At 37.9% G+C, this 8,290-nt stretch overlaps 1 long non-coding RNA gene across 1 annotated transcript; it reads left to right on the top strand.

The window, feature by feature from the left end:
* The first annotated feature begins 617 nt into the window (after positions 1-617).
* LOC118319977 lies at positions 618-5,599 on the top strand. Its single transcript, XR_004796181.2, has 4 exons — positions 618-1,194; positions 2,134-2,187; positions 3,105-3,224; positions 4,881-5,599. It is a non-coding gene; the product is annotated as an uncharacterized LOC118319977 (long non-coding RNA).
* The last annotated feature ends 2,691 nt before the right edge of the window (positions 5,600-8,290 follow it).

Below are 8,290 nucleotides of genomic sequence, written 5' to 3'. Positions count from 1 at the left end.
ACAAACAAAAAAATTTGGGCCAAAACAATGACATGGCCATGATATGTGCTGCCGTCCATAACAGTCTCACATGGAGCACCCAGTTCCAGCACTTACAGGGCACAAACAAATTACTCTTTTTAAATTACTCTTTTTAAAGAGTAATTTGAAGAGATCAGTTTTATCTATTGACGGCCAGTTTGTAGAGGTGAGGAAATGCCACAACAGTCATAAGCAATCAGATCTCTCTGATATGTGGCAAGCATCAGCACACACATTCTGCATCACTCTTGCCACCATGTGAAGGACCTGTTGAGTAAGGATGTCCTGTGTGGGAGAATGTTGATAGAGACAAATAATCAAAAGATGAATACAACAATGCAGGGTTTCCCCAAAAGTTTGGAAATGTCACACCCTGGTGTGTTATAAGATGCAAACCTGTCACCCATCTGTTGACAAAGCTTCAGGAGAAGGTTCAGACGTGTACAACAAACGAAAAAGACTACGAAATTTAGAAAGCTAGTACAGGTGTAGGCATATATAATTTGCTGGACTTAATTCACGCAGTAATTTAGGATTTCTATTGTAAACCTAACCTAATCTATCAGCCATGGCTGGATCCTCTACCTCCTCCTTCACATGGGTGCCTTTTTTTCTGCTGCTGCCTCTTTTCATCAATTTTCATTATTCACACCCAGTCTTAGCCATGTCTGAGTTCAACAAAGATGTGAAGCGTTTTGGAGAATGTGTAAAGGTAAGGTGGAATACTTCTGATCAGATATTGTTATATTATACATAATATATCATTGTGAGGTATTCAATGTCCTGCTTTTTACACTGTCACCAAATATGCTTATTTCTTTTCTTCATGTTGTAATTTTGAAGCGGAATGTTTTCACTATTCCTTAAGCTTCAGTGATTGCTTTCTTCAATTTCATTATTATTATTGACCTTCAGCTCCTTTATACAGGCTAACAATGTAACCAGCTGTTGATAGTTGGTGAATTAGTGTGTGTGTGTGTGTGTGTGTGTGTGTGTGTGTGTGTGCGTGTGCGTGTGTGTGTGTGTGTGCTACGTGGCATCTTTGTCAATGTTGGGACATTTGGCATCTTGTTGGTCGACTAGCTATCTGATTGCCGATGCCTCTGGTGTGACATTGTTTCTTGCTTGGTTTGACAGAAGTGTAACGACACCTGCAGCTCAGCTCACATTACTGTAAGTCTGCCATGATGTTCATTATTTTTCCTCTGTTGCTGTAACTCTGACTTCATCTCAGCCACAACCTCTGTCATTTTCATTCATTATATCTGCCTTTTTTTAATCTATAACTTGACTATCAAATGTTTTGTGGACTCAAATTATTGACTTAAATAGCAGGTGGTCACCAAGTAAGTGAAAATCAGAAGTCTGAAATTGAAATCATGGGACACTCAAAAGACATAATTCTAAGTCTCCTGTCAGTAGAGCAGATTAAGCGCTGTTCACAGCAAACAGACACAACACTGTAGTTTTGCGTGAAGACAGTGTCATTCCATTCCTCCACTCAGTAACATTCCTGATATTAAATGTTACTTAGTGTGAGGGGATGAGAATGAAAGCAACCCGAGGTAGTTTTACTCATTTTAATAAAAAAAAAGACAAAAAAAACAACAGAAAATCTGGAGTAAGAAAGTCACAATGTTATGAAGAATTAGCCAACACGCAGAAAAGTGTCACAGTGTATCATGACTTTCTTTGCTCTATTCTGCTGTGAACACACAGCTTCAGCACCACAGCATCTTGACCACTTCCTCTTTGCTTAGCTGTTATCTCATCTGAACCTATTTCAGTTACTCGTGTGTTGCTTAACTGCTCGATGCATTTTTTTCTTTTCTGTTTTAGCTCAAGTTTTTCTGTGCAGATGTAAATAATGATGTCTCTTTCCTCTGTGTTGATTCACCTCTAGTTACCTTTTAAAATCGAACTATTGTTTAATTCAATTGAATTGTTTCTATTGGTAGTGTGTAAAAATAAGAGAAGTTACTGCATTTTAAAAGTTTTGAGAAAGAGTTACCGAAGTTACATTGTAAAGTGTGGAAGGGATTATTTGCAACAAACAGAAATAGGGGCTGAATTCATTTTAACACTGGATTATATTTTTGTCATCTCTTCCAGTCATCTCCTCAGGATATAATGTGCCAGTGTTTAAACTTCAGTGTGTCACAAGGGGTAAGTGGAGTGTCTTTTTGTGTGTGAGTACTAATGTAGTAAAGACAATTATGTTATGTAGATAATGTAATGGAAGATTAATTATATCCTATAAAGCATGTCAGGGCTGAAAAATTGGCCTGATACTTCATAGACATATATTCCACCACACAGGTATTTAAAATGTGTTTTTAATGTTTTTAATTATTTCCATCTCTGAGCATTCTGTGCAGAGATTGGACATTAAAAATGCCTAGCCTAGTTAGCACAGAGAATGAAAGCAAGTGTTAATTGCAAGTCTACATCTTTCAACAACTCCAAAGCTACCCTCATTTATGTCTTCGGTTTAACATGTTTGGTTTTAACTTCCATTTGAAAAGTTGTGCATACATTGTTATTGTCTGGTTTAAGTCAACTACAGGATTTAACAGATTAGGAATTAGATTTGATCAAAAAGAAATATTTGTAAACCATAAACAAATATAATCAAATCATTCCCACATATACTATTACTCTGGAGCTTTTGATTATATGAGATGATCTCCATCAGTACAAATTGTTTATCCTCTTGTCATGGAATTGTAGGTATGTACTGTAGATGATCATTCTGAACACTGTTTTTCAATGTATGCAAGCTAATGGTAGTTTTGTCAGTTAATTTATATAGCTACACGCTAGTTCCAGCAGGTAGTTACAAGATGTAAATACTTAGGAACAACTTTGCTACTTAAAAAAACAGCATATTTAGTAGCTAGGCTTGAGCTTATAAATAGGTGTTCCAAATGCCCCTGTTGATTAACATCAGGTGATATGATCAAAAACAGTGGGATTATCGACATACCAAGGTCATTAAGTTGACACCCCACCCTCACATCCATTAGGAGAAGTTTTGTAGTGTTTTAGTGTGTACTAACATTGCTGTTTCATCCTCTGGAAAGGAATATGGATTTCTTAATCATTCCATTGCTGGTCTCAAGTCCCTGCACCCAAATAATTCCTGCCATAATTCTATTGAACCTCTGATCTCTCATCTGGAAGTAATGGTGCCATCAGATCTGGTAAGTTATCATGGTTTGGACATATATATAGTATAATATGTTTTTTGCATCGAACTTCTAAAAAAGTTTTGTAGGTTGAGTTCAGGGACTTGCGGTGAGGTTCGTGGCTGGTGAGGCACTGACTTTTTCACAGTCAGAGTCAGACATTGGTCACTGATCATTTATCACTTCGCTTTTTGATTGAAAGTCCAGTTTTGAGAAACTTCTGAGCTTGGTTATTGAATCTATCATTTTTGAGTCAGAAATCTTTTTGTAAACAAACAAACTGATGTAGTGCACTTGACTCTGCGTAAAAGAAAGTAATGGAAGCATCCTGTAAACTCCGTGGGCTCACGCATACGCCCCACTGCTCGCTGCCTCAACTCGCGTATCTCCGCTCTGAGAACAGGAAATATGCAAATTTAGCGATTTTGATAATAAAAATGATTTAAATTATTGGAATAAATTACATTTATAGCACAGATCAGTAGACAAATATCAATATATATATTTTATTTTTTTATTTGTATCATCCCCTGACCGCACGACACTGGTTGAGTTCCTGGGGCCAGTTCCACCAACTGGTCTTACGTCTCATCTTAAACTAAGTCAGTCAGAACTTGGCTTAAGAATTCTCCACACTAAGACTGGTCATAATATTACGCCTGGTCAGGCGCTTGCATTAAGTCAAAATCATAGCCAGTAAAAGTATAGGTGAAGTAGTGGACAACTCAATGTGCTGAGCTAAACTTGTCTCTCCTTTAGAGGTGTTAAAACAGATGATTATAGATTGCAGTGCTCTTTCTCTTCTCTCTTTGCCTGATCCCTCGTATCTCTGAGTTACCGGAAAGAGGTCTAATTATAATTATAATTATTTTTAAAGCTAGCAGGCTAAGAAACCAACATGTTCAATCTGTATGTCTATGATCTCTTCTGCTCTGTGTCTGTATCAGCGGACAATGCAGCCTAATTTTCAATTTAAGCAAGCAATATGTAGGTCACAATTAAAATGAAAATGAATATCGAATAATTTTAAAAATGAAATTGCAAACTCCATTTGAAGTTTCATTTTCAAAGACTTAACCTGCACTTCAGTGGACAATATGTAAATAGGTGAAACAGCACCCCCAGTCATAGCATTTGAATTTACATGTTACAACGCTCTTTGAACTTAGATTTGAAAATTAAATCTGTCATACTCTCATCAAGGTGGGTCTTCAGTAAGGATGCTCCACAGCGCTAAGCCATGTCCGTAGCGCTGCTACCCCGAGAGGCTGCAAAGGCCATGCAGCAGCAACATTATCTCCGTAGTTCCCTCAGTTGCACCAGTGCATAGAGCTCCTCGCGGAGCAGAGCATCAGAGAGACCTGCTGTTCTGCTCGTTGCATATGCATATGGGGCAAGAGTGTTTCTTATATTCAACATCAACTCTTTAGAAACTAAGAGATATTATTTTTTTATTTATTTTCATTTCTTAATTTTTAAACTTTTTACCAAAAAGCATCCAAAAACATATATAGCAACTTTTTGGAGAAACTTTATCTATTTTCCATGGAAGAGAGTTGCTAGTATTTCATAGTGCGTGGGAGGCCCATTAGCTAATGAGCTGGGGTTTTTTTGGTTTTTAGGAAAATAAGTGCAGTTTTATATCAACATACATGTCTTTTTTCTCTGCAGAGATATATGAAGTGTTTTCTGCATGAGAAATATGAGCCTTTCATATCACCAAAAAGCTTCCATAAGAAACTGGATTCCATAAAGGAGTGCATCAACAGCAACATGAATTAAGCTCAATGATCCGATCCAGGAAAAGTGGATCGTGGACCTCTAATAATGCCATGGACATCCTCATTCTCAACATCTGATATTCAGCTATGACCCACGGCATCAATGACAGAATGATGGCAATCATCAGTTTGATAACTGAAATCTTTAAAGAATATTTCTCTAATTTATTTTCTATATTTTAAAATTATGTGGGTACAACCATTGTGTTAAGTGATCATTCACAGAAGCACTGTTTTTATTTTATATGTGATGTTAAAAAGAAATGTCAGAAGAACTTATGTTAGACAACTTTGAAAGTTTTATAGTACCATCTAAATGTATAGGTTACCTCAAACACTGTCTCTTCTAGAAACCATATCTTGATGGTATCACGTTGCCCACACCGCCTGTCAACAGCATTTTTTGGATTGCAATCTATTTGTTAATAATAATCTATTTGTGATAACATTGATGCTGAACATAAAATGTTCAGTTTGCAAATGTATGTTTTTGACCTAATATTTATTTTGTTTATTATTCTGTCAGTGAAGACATCAGATAAACTTCTGTGGCTGTTATTTGCCTCCAAATGGCGTGAACTGTGAACATTTGAACTTATAAAATGTAGTGTGTCGAGCAAATAAAAATAATTATACCGCATGACGACTGAGCTTCACCTGTGTGCTATAAGTGCTGTACTTTTCTGCAAAGTTCAGATATCATCCAATCGAAAGATTTTTTATTATTAATTTCGACTCATTACCAACCTTATTTATTTTTTCTAATGTTTTATCAAATTAAAATAAAATTATTATTGTCAATAATCCAATATGTTGGTTTGCCGGTAAAATCCCTTCTCACTCTAGATATCATTGTACACTGCTCCATGAACGAATTATTCAAGTTGAAAATCTTTACTGATTAACACTGGATAATTTGTTGAGAACGTAACAACGGTCAATGGAAAATAAACTCATCAACCCTTTGAAGGCTGGATTCAAAATCACAAAAAAAATTTAAATCACAGGCTGATCCAACTTGCATGAATTCTATCATGGCAACTTCATAATTTGACTCAGTAGTCTTACTGGGCATGCTCCTGATGAGTTGGCGGATGGTGTCCTGGGAGATATCCCATCTGGATCAGGGCATCAGTTAGCTCCTGGACAGTCTGTGGCGGTACTTGGCGGCGTCAAATTCAATTCAATTTTATTTTTACAGCGCCAAATCACAGCATACATTGTCTCAAGGCACTTTACATAGTAAGGTCAATATGACAATATTACAGAGAGAACCCAACAAACAAATCCCACAATGAGCAAGCACTTGGCGATTTGGCAACTGTGGAGAGAAATAACTCCCTTTTAACAGGACAAAATCTCTGTAAGAATCGGACTCAGTTGTGGGCGGTCATCTGTCTCTACCGGTTGGGGTGAGGAGAAAATGGGCGAGAGAGGAGAGGTGGGCAGAAAGAGGGGGAGAGAAGAGACAGGAGGAGAGAAGAGACAGAGAGAACAGTTGTATCGCCGCTTTAATCTCTACTATTGTGATGCTTATAATTACAAAAATAATACTGACGCATAAATGCAATGTTGTTGTTGTTATTATTAGTAATAATAATACTAGTAATACTAATAATAATAATAATAATGATGGATTTGGGTCCTGCAGCTCTGGAGTCAGAGATACACTAGGAGAGAGAGAAAACACAATCTGTTAGTGACAGAGATGGGGGAGAGGAAAAGTGAGAGAGACAATTAGTCCTGTGTTTACAGACCAAAGCGATCTATTAGGATAACATGGAATTATGAGCTCTGTAAAATACGATGGGGCCTTAAGGGCTTTGTAGGTGAGTGTTGAGGAATTTTCGTCTATCCTCTCTGAGAAACTGTTAAGACGAGTCTTCTCAGCCACCAAACAAGGTCATCTCATCTATGGCAAGCCTAAACAATGATTGAGCACCTGATGTCTCACTCAAGGTGTCATAGTCGTGGGGAGATGACGGCAGACTATCTTGGGACGCCGAACACTGTGAACCTGTTGATCTGTGTAGCGAACTAGAAGTCTCCTTAATATTGAGCTCTTATAATAAATACTCCTGCTTAAGACATCCATGGTTTCCATCTTCCTGAATCAGCATCCACTCCATCAATTATTCCATTTTAGCCGAGTCTGGTGAACAGGACTCTAAATTATTCCATTTCAGTGAGGAGCAGGATTTTGAATTAAATCTTGGATTTTACAGGAAGCCAATGTAGAGAAGCTAGCACTGGAAAAATATGATCTCTTTTTCTAGTTCCTGTCAGAACTCGTGCTGCAGCATTTTGGATGAATTAAATGCACTGATACATAACGTCCCATAAGTGCTCAATTGGATTTTGGTCAGAGGAAAGAGATTCAGCGTATATAAACATGGACGTATTGTCTGTGATGTCACCCATTAGTTTCTGCAGGCCGGTTTTGAAGCCCAAAGTGGGCGGTTCCGCAGCAGCTCAGCCGTCGCCATCTTGGCAGGGTCCGACTCCTCCTTTACCCGGCTAATCCAAATATGGACATAGAGGTGGGCCAAAGGCAGACCGGTTGCTGAAACACGCACAGCTACGTCGAAGCTTCCCAGCTAGCTGATGCTAAGGAGCTAAGCTAATAAGCTAGGCTAAGTGCGAGCCGGCTAGCCGCGGCCCCGGGGCTGCACCGGGTCAGTACTGACTGCGGCAACGTGAGCTCCGGTACCAGTCGTCCCAGCCATGTGGTAAGTAACACTGGAACTATGAGACAACATTTGAAATAAATATTTGTTACTGAAATTATTATTATTAAGTTTTAAAAATTATCTTAAAAAAAAAATTGTATTAGTGGTAATTTGCACCACTATATTTTGATTCTAATAAATTAAATCAAATAAACGTTAACTAAACAGAAGTTACGTTTGATGGTTAGTGTTCTTGGTATACAGTAAATGTTTTATTAACACTGGCTTGTAGTCTTAGTTATTATTGTTGTTTATTTATTTACTTAAGGGACAAACACATACACCAAACAAGAAAAATAGAAAAACTATAATTCCCCACACCACTGTCGTAAACAGTGCACAGATCAAGTTTTCACACTGACAGATGTCCGTGGTAGTCTTCCTTACCTGTACTGCTATAGACATTACTGTGCCAGATTATCACTTTGAATATGGGCAGGTACCGAGCGCAGACACCTACACCTGCTAATTACTGCAAACACAGAATAATACTATCATTTTACTTACCGAAACAACAGGAGCGCAAGCTTCTTGGACTTCTCTGTTGGGACGACAGACCGCAGAGCAGTCG

This window comes from Scophthalmus maximus, chromosome 9, assembly GCF_022379125.1.
Source record: "Scophthalmus maximus strain ysfricsl-2021 chromosome 9, ASM2237912v1, whole genome shotgun sequence".
In the NCBI taxonomy this organism is placed as follows: domain Eukaryota; kingdom Metazoa; phylum Chordata; class Actinopteri; order Pleuronectiformes; family Scophthalmidae; genus Scophthalmus; species Scophthalmus maximus.
The sequence above is the reverse complement of the archived record's forward strand: the minus strand, read 5'-3'. Positions and strand labels throughout refer to the sequence as shown.